Raw genomic sequence first — 19,768 nt, 5'->3', positions numbered from 1 at the left:
GTTCTCTAAGGATTATTGTCTAGAAAGGTGCTAGATTTTATTAAATACTTTTTCTGCATTAATTGGGATGATATTTTTTTCCCTCATTCTATTAATATGATGTATTGTGTTAATTGATTTTCTTATTTTGAGCTCCCCTTTGCATTCCTGGGAAAATGGTTTATAATGTGTTTAATGTGCTGTTGGATTCAGTTTGCTAGGATTTTGTTGAGGACTTAGGCATCTATATTCATGTAGGATATTGGTCTGGAATTTTCTTTTCTTATGATAATTTTATCAGGCTTTGGCATCAGGATGATACTGGTTTTATAGAATGAATTAGAAATGGTTCCTTCCTCTTTAAAAAATTTGAAGCAAGTTTGGTGCTAATTTATTAATTCTTCTTTTAAAGTTTGGTGAAATTCACCAGTGAAGCCTTCTGGTCTTGGAATTTTCTTTGTTGCGAACTCTTTTTTTTTTTTTTTTTTTTTGGTTTATAAAAAGTAATTTTATTTTATGTTACTCTGCCACTACATAGGGCATAACATTTTCACAAGGCTCTTTTGAGACTACAGTCAATGATTAGCAACACACAATAGTGGCCCAACTCTCTAAACAAAGTGGATCCCCTCTCACATGTGTACAAATCTGCATGGAAAAGTACTAAAGTTTTAGATTTGGACTTGTGTACTTTAAATTTATATCCCCTTTCTAGTGTATCAAGAAATGACATGCTCTTTAATTTGCCAAAAGCAATGCTTGTATTCTGGCAGCAACATGCTACTTCTATTTATATAGTAAAGTTAATACCAGAACTACAGCGGCAAGATTCTAAGTGAATTTTTATTGGGAAAGGAAGTTGTCAACTTAAACAGCAGCATGTGAAGAGTGAGTAAGGAAACTCCCTGGTGTCACAGATATACGTGACCTCCATTCTATATCTCTATCTATCCTTGGGAATTATCTATTGTTTGTTTCCCACCATCACCACATGCCACTTCAGCAAGATAGCGGAAGTCATCCCCCTTCATTTTCAGAGAGAAGACCTCACTCTCTGGATTAGTGTGCATTGGCTATTAAATACTTAACCAACAGTTCCAGGACCTTGGTGCAGGTGGACCTCAGTTCCGACTCCACTTTCTCCGGATAGTCCTTAACTTCTTGTTGGAGCTGTCAGTTTTCTGTTGGATATTGGAGATGGATGATGGAGGTGACCCTCCAGGGGGCCTGCGGCCCCGACCATGTTCTTGTAGGCCACCAGCGCAGGTTGTGCAACTCCTTGGACAGCTCGGCCCCCTGCTCTGACAGGGCCTTCATGCAGGTGGCCGTGGTGTGGTAGCGCTCGGCCTGCTCGGCCAGCTTGGCCTTCTGGATGAGCTCCATGTTCTCCACGGCGCGCGGGGCTGGGGGGCACGCGGGGCTGGGGGGGGGGGCGCGCGGGGCTGGGGAAGCGCGCGGGGCTGGGGGAGCGCGCGGGGCTGGGGGGCACGCGGGGCTGGGGGAGACGTGGGGCTGGGGCGCACGCGGGGCTGGGGGAGACGTGGGGCTGGGAGTGGGGGCGCGCAGGGCTGGGAGGACGCACGGGGCTGGGGGGGCGCGGGGCTGGGGAAGCGCGCGGGGCTGGGGGAGCGCGCGGGGCTGGGGGAGCGCGCGGGGCTGGGAGGTCGCACGGGGCTGGGGGGGCACGCGGGGCTGGGGGAGCGCGCGGGGCTGGGGGAGCGCGCGGGGTGGGGGGCACGCGGGGCTGGGGGAGACGTGGGGCTGGGAGTGGGGGCGCGCAGGGCTGGGGGAGGCGTGGGTCTGGGGGGATGAGGGCCCGGCAGCGAGCGCTTGAGGCTCGAGGGTGGCCGGTAGCCGCCCGATCCTGTTGGGAACTTCTTGATTACTGATTCAATCTCTTTACTTCCTGTTGGTCTGTTGAGATCTTCTATTTCTTCTTGAGTCAGTGTAGGTGATTTGTGTGTTTTACAAATTTGTCTATTTCATCTAGAACATCTAATTTGTTGGTATACAGTTGGTCACAGTATCCTCTTACAATCCTTTTTTTTTCTGTAAGGTCAGTAGTAATGTTTCCCTTGTCATTTCTGATGTTGGTTGTTTGTATTTTTTCTCTTTTTTAAATTATTTTTCTAAAGTTTTGTCAATCTGTTTATCTTTCCAAAGAGCCAAGTTTTGGTTTGCTGATTCTATTGTTTTCTCTATTTCTACTTAACTGATCCCCTCTGTGATCTGTACTATCCTTCCTTTTGCTGACTCTGAGTTTAGTTTGTGCTTCTTTATCCGACTCCTCCAGGTGTCACCTTAGGCTACTGATTTGAGATCTTTCCTATTTTATTATGTAAGCACAATGTGCTTACTGTAATTTCTCTCCTTTAAAATGAGAATTTACAGTTATAAATTTTCCTCTTAGCACTGCCTTTGCTACTTCTTATACATTTTGTGATGTTGTGTTTTCATTTTCATTCGTTTACTTCCTGATTTCCCTTGTGATTTCTTCTTTGACCCGTTGGTTGTTTGTAGAGTGTACTGTCTGATTTCCACAGTCGTGAATGTTAAAGTTCTCTGTTGATGATTTTTAGCTTCATTCTATTGTGAGCAAAGAAGTTACTTTGGATGATTTCAATCTTTTAAATTTTCTTGAGAATTGTTTCATGACTGAACATATGGTCTGCTCTAGAGAATGACCCGTGTGGACTGGAAAAGATTGTGTATTCTGTTTTGTTGGCTGAAATGCTGTGTGTCTGTGAGGTCTGGTCGGTTTATAGTATTGTTATGCTCTGTTTTTTATCTTTTGGTTCATGAATTGAGCCAGGGTCTCCTGCATGGAAGGTGAGCATTCTACCACTGAACCACTCATCCACCCTGATTTATAGCATTGTTAATGACCTTTATTCCCTTACTGGTCTTCAGTCTAGATGCTCGATCCATTATTAAAAGTGGTATGTTGAAGTCTCCTACTATTAATGTAGAACTATTTCTACATTTCTCCCTTCAAATCTGCTATTGTTTGCTTCATTTATTTTAGGACTCTGCTGTCAGGTGCATATGTGGTTATAATTGTAATATTTCACAAATATATTGTGTTCTTCTTTGTACCTTCTGACATTTTAACATGAGGTCTATTTTGTTCTGAAATGAGTATAAGCACATCCACCCTCCTTTGGTTATTATTTTTTTAAAATTTTTTTTTGAGAAATCTTCACACACATAGAGTCCATCCAAAGTACACAGTCAATGGCTCACAATATCTTTACATACTTAGGTATTCATCACCATGATAATATTTTGAACATTTGTATCACTGCAGAAAAAGAAATAAAAAAGAAAAAACTCATGTATCCCATAACCCTTACTCCTCCCTCTCATTGGTCACTGGTATTTAAACCTACCCAATTTTTTTTTTTTACCCCTTATCCCCTATTATTTATTTTTCCTTATTTTTTATTCATCTTTCCATACCCTGGATAAAAGAAGTATCAGACACAAGGTTTTCACAATCATACAGTTGTGAAAATTGTAGTATTTGTCTTTAAGAATCAAGGCTATTGGAACACAGTTCAGTAGTTTCAGGTACTTCCCTCCAGCCACTCCAATGCACCATAAACTTAAAAAGGGATGTCCATATAATGCATAAGAATAACCTCCAGGATAACTTCTTCTTCTTCTTTTTTTTTGTTTAGTTTGTTTGTTTTTACATGGACAGGCACTGGGAAATGAACCCGGGTCCTCTGGCATGGCAGGCGAGCATTCTTGCCTGGTGAGCCACCATGGCCTGCTCTCCAGGATAACTTCTTGACTCTGTTTGGAATCTCGCAGCCACTGACACTTTATTTTGTCTCATTTCTTTCTTCCCTATTTTGGTCAAGAAGGCTTTCTCAATCCTTGATGTGGGGTCCTAGTTCATCCCCAGGAGTCATGTCCCATGTTGCCAGGAAATTTGTACCCCTGGGAGTCATGTCTCACATACAGTGGAGGGCAATGAGAGGCCACTTCTGAGCAACAAAAGAGGTTCTCTGGGGGGTGACTATTAGGCATAATTATCAGTAGGTTTAGCTTCTCCCTTGCAGGAATACATTTCATGGGTGGGGCCCCAAGATTAAGGGCTCAGCCTATTGAGTGGTTTTCCACACTGCTTATGAGAATATCAATAATTCCCCAGATAGGGAAATTTAATATTTCTGCCTTTCTCCCCAATCCTCCAAGGTGACTTTGCAAATACTTTTTTATTCTCTTCCCAAATTACTCTAAGATACATTGTGGCATCACACTGACCTGTACAAACCAAAAAGATCTTACACCCTACTTAAGATTCCGTGCACTTACGATAGTCGAGTAAACTGACCATACAAGTTGAATTAGATTATGTGCTACACAAAATATAAATTTTGCACTAAATAAGCATCTCTTCCTTTGGTCTCACACAGAAATTGAAATTCAAATATAGACCATTTTATCCTTTACCCTGTATTCTGATTTACCTTAGTCCTATCCAGATCAATTTCATTTGTATCTCTCGATGAAGTTTGATCATATTTTCAACTTTGTAAACAACTGCTGTATGGGTAATGCTGACTGTCATAGCTTCAGGGCTCTAACTCTGAGTCTTAGGTATCACATAAATACTTGAAGTTTCTGGGAATGAGCAGGTTATGCACAAATAACTCAGTTATATTTCTAGAATAGATGCGACTGCTATAAGTGCTTATAATCGAGAATCCTTTGGTTATTATCTGCATGTTATGTTTTTCCATCCTTTCACTTTCATCCCACTTGCAACTTTAATTTTAAGATGAGTTTCTTGTAAACAGCATATACTTGGGTCAAGTTTTTTTTTTAAATCCATTTGTCAATCTCTGAATTTAGACTGAGAATTTAACCCATTTACATTTGAAGTAACTAGTGATAATGCAGAACTTAATTATGCCATTTTGGTCTCTGGTTTTGGATATCTTATACCATTTTTGTCCCCAAGTCTTCCATTACTACCATTTTTGTATTTATTTGATCTTTGTAGGTCACCTTTGGGAATTCTCTTATCATCTCCTTTTGTGCAGATTTTCTGATATTTTCTTCTTGACTACAATGGGAGCATAAATTTTACATCATATAAAAAAAATCAACTCAAAATGGGTCAAAGATGTGCTATGGTGGCTCAGCGGCAGAATTCTCATCTGCCATGCCAGAGACCTGGGTTCGATTCCCAGTGCTTGCCAATGTAACAAAAAAAAGGATCAAAGATCTAAATATAAGAATGAGGACCATAAAACTCATAGAAGAAAATGTAGGAATCATCTTCAAGATCTTGTGGTTAAGAAACTAAAGTCAATAGTTTCTTAGACTTTACACCTAAAGCACAAGCAACAACAACAAAAATAGATAAATGAGACCTCCTCAAAATTAGAACTTTTTGCTTCAGAGGACTTTGTCAAGAAAGTGAAAAGGCAGCCTACTCAGTGTGAGGAAATATTTGGTAACCACACTTCTGATAAGAATTTAATATCCAAAATATATAAGTAAAACCTACAACTCAGTAATAAAAAAGACAAAAAAAATTTTAATGGACTGAAGACTTGAATAGACATTTCTCTAAAAAAGAAATACAAATGACAAAAAAGTACATGAAAAGATGTTCAACATCACTAGCTGTTATGGAAATGCAAATCAAAATCACAATGAGATATCATTTCACACCTACAAATGTGGCCAAATAGTGACCAAAAACCAGAAAGCCACAGTGTTGGAGAGGATGTGGAGAAATAGGAACACTCTCATGCATTGCTGGGGAGATTGTAGAATGGTGCAGCTGCTACAGAAGACAGTTTTGAAGTTTCTCAGGAAGCTAGAATTACAATATGATCTGGCAATTCCACACCTGGTATGCACCTGGGAGAACTGAAAACAGGGACTCAGATAATTTGAACACCGATGTTCATAGTGGCATTATTCATAATTGCAAAAAAGTGAAATCAACCCAAGTGTCCACCAACCAATGAGTGGATAAACAAAATGTGGTATATGCATGTGATGGTATGTTATTCAGCTGTAAGAAGGAATGAAACCCTGTGTCACGCAACAACACTGATGAACCTTGAAGACATTATATTGAGTTAAAGAAGCCAGACACAAAAAGATAAATATTATATGATATCACTGATATGAACTAATTCTAACAAGCAATATTAGAACTAATTTTAATAGCCTCGATAAGAATAGGTTACTGGGGGTAGATTGCAGGTGAACACTGGGGAGCAAATGCTTAATTGGTACAGAATTTCTTTTTAGGTTGATTGTAAAGGTCTGGAAATGGATGACGGAAATGATAGCACATTACTGTGAGTGTAATTAATAGCATTGAATTATGTGTGAATATGGTTGAGAGGGAAGTTTGGGGTCATGTATGTTCCTAGAAGAAAAGGCTAAGACGTGGACTATATAACACAGTGAGCCCTGTTGTGGACGATAACTGTAGTTAATTGTACGAATATAAGAATATTATTTCATGAATTGTAAGAAATGTATGTCACTATTACAAGATGTTGATATTAGGATGGTATATGGGAAAAATACACCTAATGCAAGCTATGTACTATAGTTAGCAGTAATATTTTAATATTCTTTCATCAATTGTAGCAAAGGTACCATGCCAATGCAAAGTGTCTACAATAGGGGATATTTTTACGTGACATTTATATAATTTGTACAACAATTAAAAGAAAAATTAATTTTAAAAATTATGCTAAGTGAAAGAAACCAGACACAAAGTACTAAATAGGCTAAGATTTCATTTTTATAAAATGTAAATATAAATAAATGTGTAGAGACAGAATTAAAATAGTGGTTTTGTAGGGCTGGGCAAGAATAGAGGGAGTCTGACTGCTAAAGGGTATTGCGTTTTTCTTTTTGGAGCTATGAAAATGTTCTAAAATTGTGGTGATGAATGCACAATTCCCGGGTTATACTAGAAGCCATTGATTGTACATTTTAGATGAATTGTGTGATATGTGATTTGTGAATATATCTCAATAAAACTGCTTTTTTGGCCTTATGCTAAAACTAAATGTCAACATCTTACATTTTTGATGGAACATGGGGAGGGTGTGGATTCTGTGAGGAAGAAAAGGAAATGTCTTCATACAGATTATAGTGGCAAAGTCATGTATATTTGCTTAGGTTAGATTGTATGACATATGAATAAAATTGTTTAAAAATGAACAGAGAGAAAAAGTGCTAGAGAAAATGTGGAGAAAGAGATGTGCCTAGTCACTGTTGTAGGGAGGTGCAGCCCCTCGGAGGGCAGTGAGGTGGTTCCACAGGAGGCTAGGGGTGGGGTTGCCATAAGATCCTGCAACCCCACCGCTAGGAATATACCTGGAGGAACTGAGAGTGGGGACAGGAATGGACATTTGCACACTGGTGTCTATGGTGGCAGTGTTCCCAGTTCACAATGGATGGAGGTGGCCTAAGGGTACATCAGTTGAGGAATGGAAGGGGGAACTGTGGTGTATACATACAATGAGCAGCTGCAAGAAGGAATGAAGTCGTGAGGCATGGAACTAGGTGAATGAAACTTAAGGACAGTATTTTGAATAAAATGTCAGAAACAAAAAGAAAAATATTGTCATGCCTCACCCATATGAATTAACTATAATTTACAAACTCAGAAAATTGAAGCGAAGAGCATGGGTTATCAAGTTGCAGCCTATTTAAAAGTTCCTAGGTTGTAAGCTCTTACAGCCGTCAAATATATTCACTTGTAACTGATATTTCTAGATACTGAAACTTTTATATATAGCCTGGTCATTTCTTGAAACTTCAGGTATTTATGTGACACCTAAGACTTAGTGCTAGAGCACTGAAGTTGTGAAAGTCAGCATTACCCCATTCAGCAACTGTTTAAAAAGCTGAAAAAGTGATCACACTTCATCTAGAGATGTGAATGAAGCTGATCTGGATAGGACTAAGGTAAATCAGAATACAGGGTAAAGGATGATATGGCCCATATTTGCAAACTTCAACCTCTCTGTGAGATCAAAGAAAGAGATGCTTATTTGGTGCAAAATTTATATTTGGAGTAGCACATTATCTAATTTAACTTGTATGGTTAGCTTACATGAACACCATAATTACATGGCGTGCCAGTTTAAAAGGATTTATGTATCCGAGAAAAGCCCTGTCTTAATCCTAATCCAATTTTGTGGAGGAAGCTGCTTCTTTTAAACCCTGTCCGATAATGTAGGCTGGAAACTTGATTATTTACCTTTGATTAGAGGGAGATGTCACTCCAGCCATTCCAGGTGGGTCTTGATTAGTTTTCTGGAATCCTTTAAAAGAGGAAACATTTTGGAGGGAGTTCCTTTGAGAAGAACGAGAGATCCAGAGCCACAGAGCTCACACAGCCAGAGACCTTTGAAGCTGAAGAGGAAATATGCCCCTGGGGGAGCTTCGTGAAGCAAGAAGCTTGAAGGGAAAGCTAGCAGATGTTGCCACGTTCATCATGTGCCTTTCCAATTGAGAGAAAAACCCAGGACTTCATCAACCTTTCTTGAGTGAAGGCAACCTCCTGTGGTGCCTTAATTTGGACATTTTACAGATCTGCTTTAATTGGGACATTTTCATGGCCTTTAAACTGTAAACTTGCAACTTATTGAATTCCTATTTTTGAAAGCTGATCTGTTTCTGGTATATGTCGTTCTGGCAGCTAGCAAACTAGAACACATGGAATCTTTTCATTTTTTAAAAATATTTTTATTGACAAATCACACACATACATTCCATACATGGTGTACAATTAGTGACTCACAATATCATCACACAGTTGTGTATTTATCACCATGATCATTTTTTTAGAACGTTTGAGTTGCTCTGGAAAAAAAATAAAAAGAAAGAAACGTATACAACCCATACCTCTTACCCCCCCTCTCCTAGTATTTCCATCTACCCAATTTATTTTACCCCTTATCCCCCCTATTGTTTATTTTTATACATTCTTTTACTCATCTTTCCATACCCTAGATATAAGAAACATCAGACACAAGGTTTTCACAATCACACAGTCACATTCTGAAAGCTTATATTTTGTAGACTGTATAAAGATGATTTTATACAATAGTCTTCAAGAATCAAGGCTACTCTGAATGTGAGAATGATAGAGGGAGGAGGGCTGGGGGTACAAATGAAATCAGAAAGAAAGATAGATGATAAAGACTGAGATGGTATAATCTAGGAATGCCTTGAGTGTATAATGATAGTGACTAAATGTACAAATTTAAAAATGTTTTTGCATGAGGAAAAACAAAGGAATGTCATTATTGCAGGGTGTTGAAAATAGACGGTAATTAATATTTTAAAATTTTAACTTATGTGTGAGACTAAAGCAAAAAATGTTTATTTGGTACAAAATTTATATTTTGACTAGTGCAGTTCCTAATATAACTTATCTGGACAGTTTAATTGAATACCATAAGTACATGGAATTGTGAGTAGGGCATAAGATTTTGTAGATTTGTTCAGAATGATGCCCCAATAAATCCCAGAGTGATTTGAACAGTGAGTAAAAAAGTATTTGCAAAGTCCCCTTGGGGGAATGGTAAGTAAGGAGGAAAATTCAACTTCCCCAAGTGGAGAATTTGTGATATTCTTACAAGCAGTGGGGACAACCAAGGCAATAGGCTGAATCCCCAGTCTTGGGGTTTGTTCATATGAAACTTAACCCTGCAAAGGATAAGTCAAGCCTACTTAAAATTAGGCCTAAGAGTCACCCCCAAGAGAACCTCTTTTGTTGCTCAGATGTGGCTTCTCTCTCCAGCCAACACAACAAGCAAATTCACCATCCTACCCCGGCTTTGTGGGACATGACTTCCTGGCAATGTGGGACAGAAATCCTAGAATGAGCTGGGACTCAGCATCAAGGGACTGAGAAAACCTTCTCAACCAAAAGGGGGAAGAGCAAAATGAGACAAAATAAAGTGTCAATGGCTGAGAGATTCCAGAGTCAAGAGGTTATCCTGGAGGCTATTTTTACATATTAAGTAGATATCACCTTGTTAGTCAAGATGTAATGGAGATTTCCTCCCTCAAAAAAAAAAAAAAAAAAAAAAAGATGTAATGGAGAGGCTGGAGGGAACTGCCTGAAAATGTAGAGCTGTGTTCCAGTAGCCATGTTTCTTGATGATGACTGAATAATGATACAGCTTTCACAGTGTGACTGTGTGATTGTGAAAACCTTGTGTCTGATGCTCCTTTTATCTACCTTATCAACAGACCAGTAAAACATATGGAATAAAAATAAATAATAAGGGGAACAAATGTTAAAATAAATTTAGATTGAAATGCTAGTGATCAATGAAAGGGAAGGGTAAGGAGTATGGTATGTATGAATTTTTTTCAGTTGTCTTTTTATTTCTTTTTCTGAATTGATGCAAATGGTTTAAGAAATGATCATGATGATGAATATGCAACTATGTGATGATATTGTGAATTACTGATTATATATGTAGAACACAGTGATATATGTTAAGAATGTTTTTGTTTGTTGTTATATTTAAAAATTTTTTAATTAAAAAAAAAGAATCAAGCCTACTGGAACACAACTCTACAATTTCAGGTACTTCCCTCCAGCCACTCCAATACAGCATAAACTAAAAAGGGATATCTATATAATGCTTTAAAAGAACCTCCAGGATAACCTCTCGACTATGAAATCTCTCAGCCACTGAAACTTTATTTTGTCTTATTCCTCTCTTCCCCTTTTTGGTCAAGAAGGCTTTCTGAGTCCCATGATGCCAAATCACAGCTCATCCTGGGATTTCTGCCCCACATTGCCAGGGAGACTTATACCCCTAGGAGTCATGTCCCACATGGGGAGGTCAGTGAGCTCACCTGCTAAGTGGCTTAAAGAGAGAGGCCACATATGAGAAACAAAAGAGGTTCTCTGGAGGTGACTCTTAGGCCTACTTTTAAGTAGGCTTAGCCTATCCTTTGCAGGAATGCATTTCATAGGGATGAACCCAAGATCAAGGGCACAGCCTATTGATGTGGTGGTCCCCACTGCTTGCAAGAATATCAGAAATTCTCCAAATAGGGATGTTGAATATTTCCTCTGTTCCCCACCCTGTTCCTGAAGGGAACTTTTCAAATACTTCTTTAGTCACTGCCCAAATTACTCCGGAATATATTGGGGCATCACACTAACCTGGACAAACCAACAAAGTCTCATGCCCTATTCATGATTCCATGTACTTATGGTGTTCAACTAAACTGACCATTCAAGTTAGATTAGGTAATGTAGCTCCCAATATATAAATTTTGCACCAAATAAACATCTCTTCCTGTGGTTTCACAAAGAACTTGAAGTTTTAAAATATGGACGATACCGTCCTTTACCCTGTATTCTGCTCTACCTAGCCCTCTTCAGATCATCTTCATTCATCTCTTTACTTGAAGCTGGATCCTTTTTCAAATTTTTAAAACGTATCTGTATGAATGTGACTGTGTGATTGTGAAAACCTTGTGTCTGATGCTCCTTTTATCTACCATGTCAACAGACGAGTAGCACATATGGAATAAAAATAAGTAATAGGGAGAACAAATGTTAAAATAAATTTAGTTTGAAATGCTAGTGATCAATGAAAGGGAGGGGTAAGGGGTATGGTATGTAAATTTTTTTTTCTGTCTTCATTTTATCTGTTGTCTTTTTATTTCTTTTTCTGAATAGATGCAAATGTCCCAAGAAATGATTATGATGATGAATATGCAACTATGTGATGATATTGTGAATTACTGATTATATATGTAGAATGGAATGATCAAAATAGGAATGTTTACATTTGCTTTGTCTTTTTTGGTATTTAAAAAAAGAAAAAAAGAAAGAAAAGAAAAAAGAAAAAAAGTTTCTGTATGGAGTACTGCTGACTTTCACAGCTTCAGAGCTCTCACTCTGAGTCTCAGGTGTCAAATAAATACCCAAAGTTTCAAAGATTGACCAGGTTATATACAAACAGCTTACTATCTCAGAATTTAGAAATACTGGTTATAACTCCTGAATATATGTGAGAGTTTTAGTTCATCCTTTCCAATTTAGATGCCTTTTATTTCTTTTTCTTTTCTAATTGCTCTGACTAGGAGTTCCAGCACAATGTTAAATAACAGTGGTGACAGTGGGCATCCTTGTCTTTTTCCTGATCTAAGACGGAAAGTTTTCAGTCTTTCCACATTGAGGATGATGTTAGCTGTGGGTTTTTCATATATTCCCTTTAACATGTTGAGGAAGCTCCCTTCTATTCCTTTCCTTTTAAGTGTTTTCAGCAAGAAGGGATGTTGAATTTTTCCTAATGTCTTTTCTGCATCATTGAAATGATACTGTGGTTTTTCTACTTTGATTTGTTGATATGATGTATCATATTAATTGAGCTTCTTGTGTTGAACCATCCTTGCATACCTGGAATAAATCCTGCTTGGTCCTGGTGTATAATTCTTTTAATGTGTTTCTGGATCCAATTTACAAGTATTTTATTGAGGAGTTTTTAATCTGCATTCATTAGAGAGATTGGTCTGTAATTGTCTATTCTAGTAGTATCTGGATTTAGTATTAGGGTGATATTGGCTTCATAGAACAAGTTAGGTGGCCTTCCCTTCTCTTCAACTTTTTTGAAGAGTTTGAGCAGAATTGGTACTAATTCTTTCTTGAATGTTTGGTAGAATTCACATGTGAAGCCATCTGGTCCTGGACTTTTCTTTTTGGAGAGCTTCTTGATGACTGATTCAATCTCTACTTGTGATTGGTTTGTTGAGTTTGTCTATTTCTTCTGGAAGCAATGTTGGTTGTTCATGCCCTTCTAGGAAGTCGTCCGTTTCATTTACATTGTCTAGTTCATTAGCATATAGTTGCTAATGGTATTCTCTCATTACCTCCTTTATTCCTGCTGGGTCAGCAGTTATATCCCGTCTTCCATTTTTTATTATATTTACTTGCGCTATCTGTCTCTCTCTGTCTCTCTCTCTCACTTACTCTCTTTCCTTCTCTCTCTTCCTGTCTGTCTGTCAACCTAGCAAAGGGTCCATTGATTTTCTCAAAGAACCAACTTCTGGTTTTGTTGATTTTCTTCATTGTTTTCATGTTCTCAATTTCATTTATTTCTGCTCTAATCCATGTTATGTATTTCCTTTTGTTTGCTTTGGGTTAGTTTGCTGTTCTTTTTCTAGGTTTTCCAAGTGAACAGTTAATTCCTCAATTTTTACTCTTTCTTCGTTTTTAAATATAGACATTTAAGGCAATAAATTTCCCTCCTAGCACAGTCTTTGCTGCATCCCATAAATTTTGATATGTTGTGTTTTCATTTTCAGAAACCATATTTACTGATTTCTCTAGCAATTTCTTCCTTGACCCTCTAACTGTTTAAGAGTGTGTTATTTAGCCTCCATATATTTGTGAATTTTCTGGCCTTTTACCTGTTATTGATTTCCAACTTCATTCCATTATGATTCAATAAAGTGTTTTGTATGATTTCAGTCTTTTTAAATTTATTGAGACTTACTTTGTGACTGAGCATATGATCTATCCTTGTCATGGTCAGGTTCATGTGTCAACTTGGCCAAGTGGTAGTACCTATTTGTCTGGTTGGGTGAGTGCTGGCCTATCTGTTGCAATGAGGACATTTCATAGAATTAAATCATTATCACATCAGCTGCATCCACAGCTGAGTCCATTTGTAATCAGCCAAGCAGAGTGTATTCTGCAATGAGTGATGCTTAATCTAATCACTGGAAACCTTTTAAGGAGTATTCAGAAGAGACTAGGCTCTCTTCCTGCTTCAGCTGGTGAGCCTCTCCTGTGGAGTTCATCCAGACCCTCCATCGGAATCGTCGGCTTCTCAGCCTGCCCTGCAGATTTTAGACTCTGCATTCCCACGGTCACATGAGACAATTTTATAAATTTTTTATTTGCAAGTGTTCCCTATTGATCCTGTTTCTCTAGAGAACCCTAACTAATACACCACGTGACAGAAAAGCCCCAGAACACCTGCCCCAGATGCCGTAGTCTTCAGGGAGAATGCCTCAAACCCATTGTTTAAGCCAACCCATTTATGAAACTTGTTTTGGTTGAGAAACAATTACAACTTCAAGTCTGTTTTGAAATTTTTTCCCCTGTTAGAAATTGAAACCGCCCCCTTCACATGCACACACCTACACCCACACACAAACTAGAGTTTTAATGCTATTACATTAAAAAAAAAAAGATTAAGATGATAACGAGCCAGAAAGCTAAGTAAGCTACTAATCAAAGCTTCAGACACACAAATACAATTAGTGTTTTGGGAAAGTTGCTCTGAAGATTCTTGACTAATCCTGAGATATCCAGAGGCCTCACATGGGAATCCCCATCCCCACCAGCCATGGGAAGGCACTTCCTGCTGTAGGTCTCTGGTTTTTTGTGTAGCTCCAGTTAAGACCATGCAAAATAAACAACAGAATTTTGCTCAGACATCACATTCCCTTCTAAGAGGAAATTACTACATTCACTTTTTAGCTCCTCTTTTCGGAATATATGTTCTGGTATTTTAATTTTTAAATTCCCCAGCCCCTTGATCACCTTTTAGGAAAATGACTTGTGTTTTCTAATCTAATAGACTCAAAGCTCACCTTTTGAAAATGTCTCTTTGCTTTAGAAAATTTGCCCAAATAGCAAAAAAATGCCATTGGGCAAGATTCAACATCCCCACGTTCCACGCAAGATCACCCATAGACCTGAATCATGATATTCTATGCAGTGAGAAAAGCATGTTATAAAATCCCATGCATAATATGAGTCTGTGTGCAAAATGCATGTGTGCTCATATGAAGAATGTCTGGAAGGACAGTAGTCTCTTACGGAGGTAATTAATTTCTTCTACATACACTCCTGTGTTGTCTAAATTTTAAAAATTAATACATTATCTCTATAATAAAAAGAGCATTTTTATTTGAAGCAACAAAAAATAGGGTTGAAGGATAAGAAATAAAATAACCGGAAGAGAAGAAAATGAGAATAGGGACTGAGGTTAGCACTTGAAATCCCTCTCAGCCTCTTTTCCCAGCAACTCCTGTCATTGCCCAATGGGCTCATGAATAAAGTGGTGATGGTGGTAGGGATGGAGGTTATGCATGGGCTCAGCAGCATGGACTTCCACTCACCAAGGCTGCCTTGGCTACAGCCACTGCTGAGTGCCCAATCTGCCAGCAGCAGAGACCCACCCTCAGTCCCCGATATGGCACCATTTCCCGAGGTGAACAGCCAGCTACATGGCGGCAGGTTGATTACATTGGACCACTCCCTTCATGGAAGGGGCAGTGATTTGTTCTAACTGGAATAGATGCATACTCTGGATATGGGTTTGCTTTCCTTGTATGCAATGCTTCTGCCAAAACTACCATCTGTGGACTTACACAATACCTTATCCATCGTCATGGTATTCCACATAGCATTGCTTCTGATCAAGGAACACACTTCACAGCAAATGAAGTGTGGGAATGGGCACATGCTCATGGAATTCTCTGGTCTTACCATGTTCCCACCATCCAGAAGCAGCTGGATTGATAGAATGGTGGAGTGGCCTTTTGAAAACTCAATTATGGTGCCAACTAGGTGGCAATACCTTGAAGGGCTGGGGTAATGTTCTCCAGGAAGCGATGTATGCTCTGCATCAGTGCCCGCTGTATGGTGCTTTCTCCCATAACCAGAATCCATGGGTCCAGGAACCAAGGGGTGGAAATGGGTGTGGTACCACTCACTATTACCCCTAGTGATCCACTAGGAAAGTTTTTGCTTCCTGTTTCTGTGATCCTGAGCTCTGCTGGTCTAAAGGTTTTAGTTCCAAAAATGGGGAGTGCTTCCACCAGGAGAAACAACAATGATTCCATTGAACTGGAATCTAAGACTTCCACCTGGTCACTTTGGGCTACTTATGCCCCTGGATCAACAAGCCAAGAAGGGGATTACATTATTGTCTGGGGTGATTGACCCTGACTATCTAGGACTGCAAGTATACAATGGAGGTAAAGAAGAGTTTTCTTGGCATATAGGAGATCCTCTAGGGCGTCTTTTAGTACGACCATGCCCTGTGATTAAGATCAATGGAAAACTGCAACAACCCAATCTAGGCAGGACTACCAATGGCTCTGAAACTTCAGGAATGAAGGTTTGGGTCACCCCACCAGGTAAAGAGCCACAGCCAGCTGAAGTGCTTGCTCTGAGGGTAAAGGGAACATGGAATGGGTAGTGGAAGAAGGTAGTGATAAATATGAACTATGACCACATGACCAGTTACAGAAATGAGGACTGTAATGCTGCTTTGTTCCTGTTACACTATTTTAGTTGTAAGATATCAAGTTTAAGAATGAATGTTACCCAAGGACTTGCACCCTATTCTGGAGAGATTTAATGTGTTTCCAATTATATGCAGGACAGTTGAGTATTGTTAGGTGAAAGAAAAAATGTGTTTTATTGTTTTTTATTTAGAAATTAGGTATGGTTTAAGGTGATATGTATAGCTGTCAAGTTGACAAGGGTGGACTGTCATGGTCAGGTTCATGTGTCAACTTGGCCAGATGGTGGTACCTGTTTGTCTAGTTGGGCAAGTGCTGGCCTGCCTGTTGCATTGAGGACATTTCATAGGATTAGATCATGATCACATCAGCTTATCCACAGCTAATTCCATTTGTAATCAGTCAAGGGGAGTGTCTTCTGCAATGAGTGATGCTTAATCTAATCACTGAAAGCCTTTTAGGAAGGATTCAGAAGAGACAGGCTGTCTTCCTGCTTCAGCTGGTGAGCCTCTCCTGTGGAGTTCATCCAGACCCTCCATCGGAATCGTCAGCTTCACAGCCTGCCCTGCAGATTTTGGACTCTGTGTTCCCATGATCACGTAAGACACTTTTATAAATTTTATATTTTCGAGTGTTCCCTGTTGATCCTGTTTCTCTAGAGAATCTTAACTAATATAATCCTTAAGAATGATCCATGAACATTTGAGAAAAATATGGATCCTGCTATTGTGGGATGTAATGTTCTGTAAACGTCAGTTAAGTCTAGTTCATTTGTATTATTCAAATTCTCTGTTTCTTTATTGATCTTCTGTCTAAATGTTCTATCCATTGATGAGAGTGGGGAATTGAAGTCTCAAACTGTTATGGTAGAGGTGTCTATTTCTCCTCAATATTTGCCTCGTGTATTTTGGAGCACTCTGGCTCAATGCATAAATATTTATTATTGTTATGTCTTCTTGTTGAATTGATCCTTTTATTAATATATTGTGTCCTTCTTTATCTCTTTTAATTGTTTTAAATTTGAAGTCTAATATGTTGGATATTTGTATAGCTACTTCTGCTCTTTTCTGATTATTGTTCGCATGAAATATCTTTTCCTAACCTTTCATTTTCAACCTATTTTTGTCCTTTGGCCTAAATTAGTCTCCTGTAGACAGCATATAGATGGGTCCTATTTTTTAATCCATTCTGCCAGTCCATGTCTTTGATTGGGGAGTTTAATCCATTAACATTTAATGCTATTACTGTAAAGACAATACTTTCTTCTAGCACTTTGTCTTTTGGATTTTTTTTTATGTCATATCTATTTTTTTTTCTCTTTACCTTTACTGATAGTCTTCACTCTATACTATTCTCCAGAACTCTCACTTCTATCTTTTCCTGTCTGCCTATAGTGCCCCTTTTAGCATTTCTTGTAGAGCTGGTCTCTTAATCAAAAATTCTCTCAGTGACTGTCTGAAAATATATTAAACTTGCCCTTATTTTAAAATGTTTTTAAATATTTTTTTATTGTGAAACATAACATATATACAAAAAAGCAATAAATTTCCAAGTATATTTTAACAAGTAGTTTTAGAACAGATTTTAAAGTTTGGTAAGGTTTACAGTTCCATGATTTTTCATTTTTTCTTCTCGCTGCTCCAAGACACTGAAACATCAATATAATGATTCAGCAGTCATACTTATTTGTTAAATCCTATCTTCTCTGTTATACTCCTCCTTCTCTTTAAATAATACATATATATATAATAATATATGTATACATAAAAGCAATACATTTCAAAGTACATTGCAACAATTAGTTGTAGAACAGATTTCAGAGTTTAGTATGGATTACAATTCCACAATTTTAAGTTTTTATTTCTAGCTGCTCTAAGGTACTGGAGGCTAAAGGAAATATAAGTATAATGATTCAGCAATCATACTCATTTGTTAAACCCAACCTTCTCTATATAACTCCACCATCACCTTTTATCTTTCTCCACTCTTAAGGAATCTCCCCCTCATTTTTTTTTTTTGTATGCTGTATAGCAGGGTCACATTTCATTATTTTTCCATGTGAGTATCCCATTATTGTGGAAACATTTGTTGAATTTTTGTTTATTTGTTTGTCTTTGCTTATTTGTTTTTTGGGAAGTGCAGGGACTGGGAATTGAACCCAGGTCTCCTGCATGACAGACAAGAATTCTACCACTGAACTACCCTTGCACCCCCACCTCTTCATTTTTTTTGGCATTGGCAGGCACCGGGAATCAAACCTGGATCTCTGGCATGGCAGGCAAGAACTCTGCTGGCTGAGCCACCATGGCCTGCCCCCCAACCCCTCATTTTTGAAGGACAATTTTGCTGGATATAAAATTCTTGACTGGCAGTTTTTCTCTCTTACAGTCTTAAGTATATCATACCATTGCCTTCTTGCCTCCATGGTTTCTGCTGAGAAATCCACATATAGTCTTATTGGGCTTCCCTTGTATGTACTGGATTGCTTTTCTTTTGCTACTTTCAAAATTTTCTCTGTCTTTGACATTTGATAATCTGATTACTATGTATCTTGGAGTATGTCTATTTGAATCTATTTTGTTTGTGGTGTACTGAACTTCTTGGATCCATAATTTTGTGTCTTTCATAAGAGATGGGAAATTTTCAGTGATAATTTCCTCCATTAGTCTTCCTCCTCCTTTTCCCTTCTCTTCTCCTTCTGAGACACCCACAACACGTATGTTCATGTGCTTCATGTTGTCATTCAGTTCCCTGAGATCCAGCTTATAGTTTTTCATTCTTTTCCCTGTATTTTCTTTTGTGTTTTGGATTTCAGATGTCCAGTCTTTTAGTTCACTGGTCCTTTCTTCTACCTCTTCAAACCTAGTGTTGTAGGTCTCCATTTTTTTTTCATCTCTTCTATTGTGTCTTTCATTCCCATAAGTTCTGTGATTTTTTTTCAAACTTCTGATTTCTTCTTTATGTTTTCCCAATGCCTTCTTTATATCCTCCCTCAACTCAATGATTTGATTTTTTTTTTTTTTTTTTTTTTTTTTTTTTTTTAAAGGAAAGACAGAGAGAAGGAAGGAAGGATAGAAGGAAGGAAGGAAGGAAGAAAGGGAAACATTTTTAAACATTTTCTTGTTTTATTGTATTCTGTTTCTCCGTTTTTGTTACATGGGCTGGGGCCGGGAATCGAACCGAGGTCCTCCGGCATAGCAGGCAAGCACTTTGCCCGCTGAGCCACCGCGGCCCGCCCAATGATTTGATTTTTAATAAGATTTTTCATGTCTGTTCAAACATCCTGAATTAGTTGTTTCAACTCCTGTATCTCACTTGAAGTGTTGGTTTGTTCTCTTGACTGGGCCATATCTTCGATTTTCCTAGTATGCCTCATTATTTTTGCTGGCATCTAGACCCTGATTTCCTTAATTAGTTTATTCTGGAGGTTGTTTTCACTTTTATACATAGGATTTCTTGCTGGATGGCTTTGTTCTCTATCTGTTCTGTG

At 38.4% G+C, this 19,768-nt stretch overlaps 1 non-coding gene across 1 annotated transcript; it reads right to left on the bottom strand.

Annotated features, from left to right (window-relative positions):
* Positions 1 to 18,415: 18,415 nt before the first annotated feature.
* Positions 18,416 to 18,486, bottom strand: TRNAD-GUC (transfer RNA aspartic acid (anticodon GUC)). Its single transcript has one exon. It is a non-coding gene; the product is annotated as a tRNA-Asp (tRNA).
* Between the last annotated feature and the right edge of the window lie 1,282 nt (positions 18,487 to 19,768).

The sequence above is a fragment of the Tamandua tetradactyla genome, chromosome 4 (genome assembly GCF_023851605.1).
Source record: "Tamandua tetradactyla isolate mTamTet1 chromosome 4, mTamTet1.pri, whole genome shotgun sequence".
NCBI lineage: Eukaryota > Metazoa > Chordata > Mammalia > Pilosa > Myrmecophagidae > Tamandua > Tamandua tetradactyla.
The sequence above is the reverse complement of the archived record's forward strand: the minus strand, read 5'-3'. Positions and strand labels throughout refer to the sequence as shown.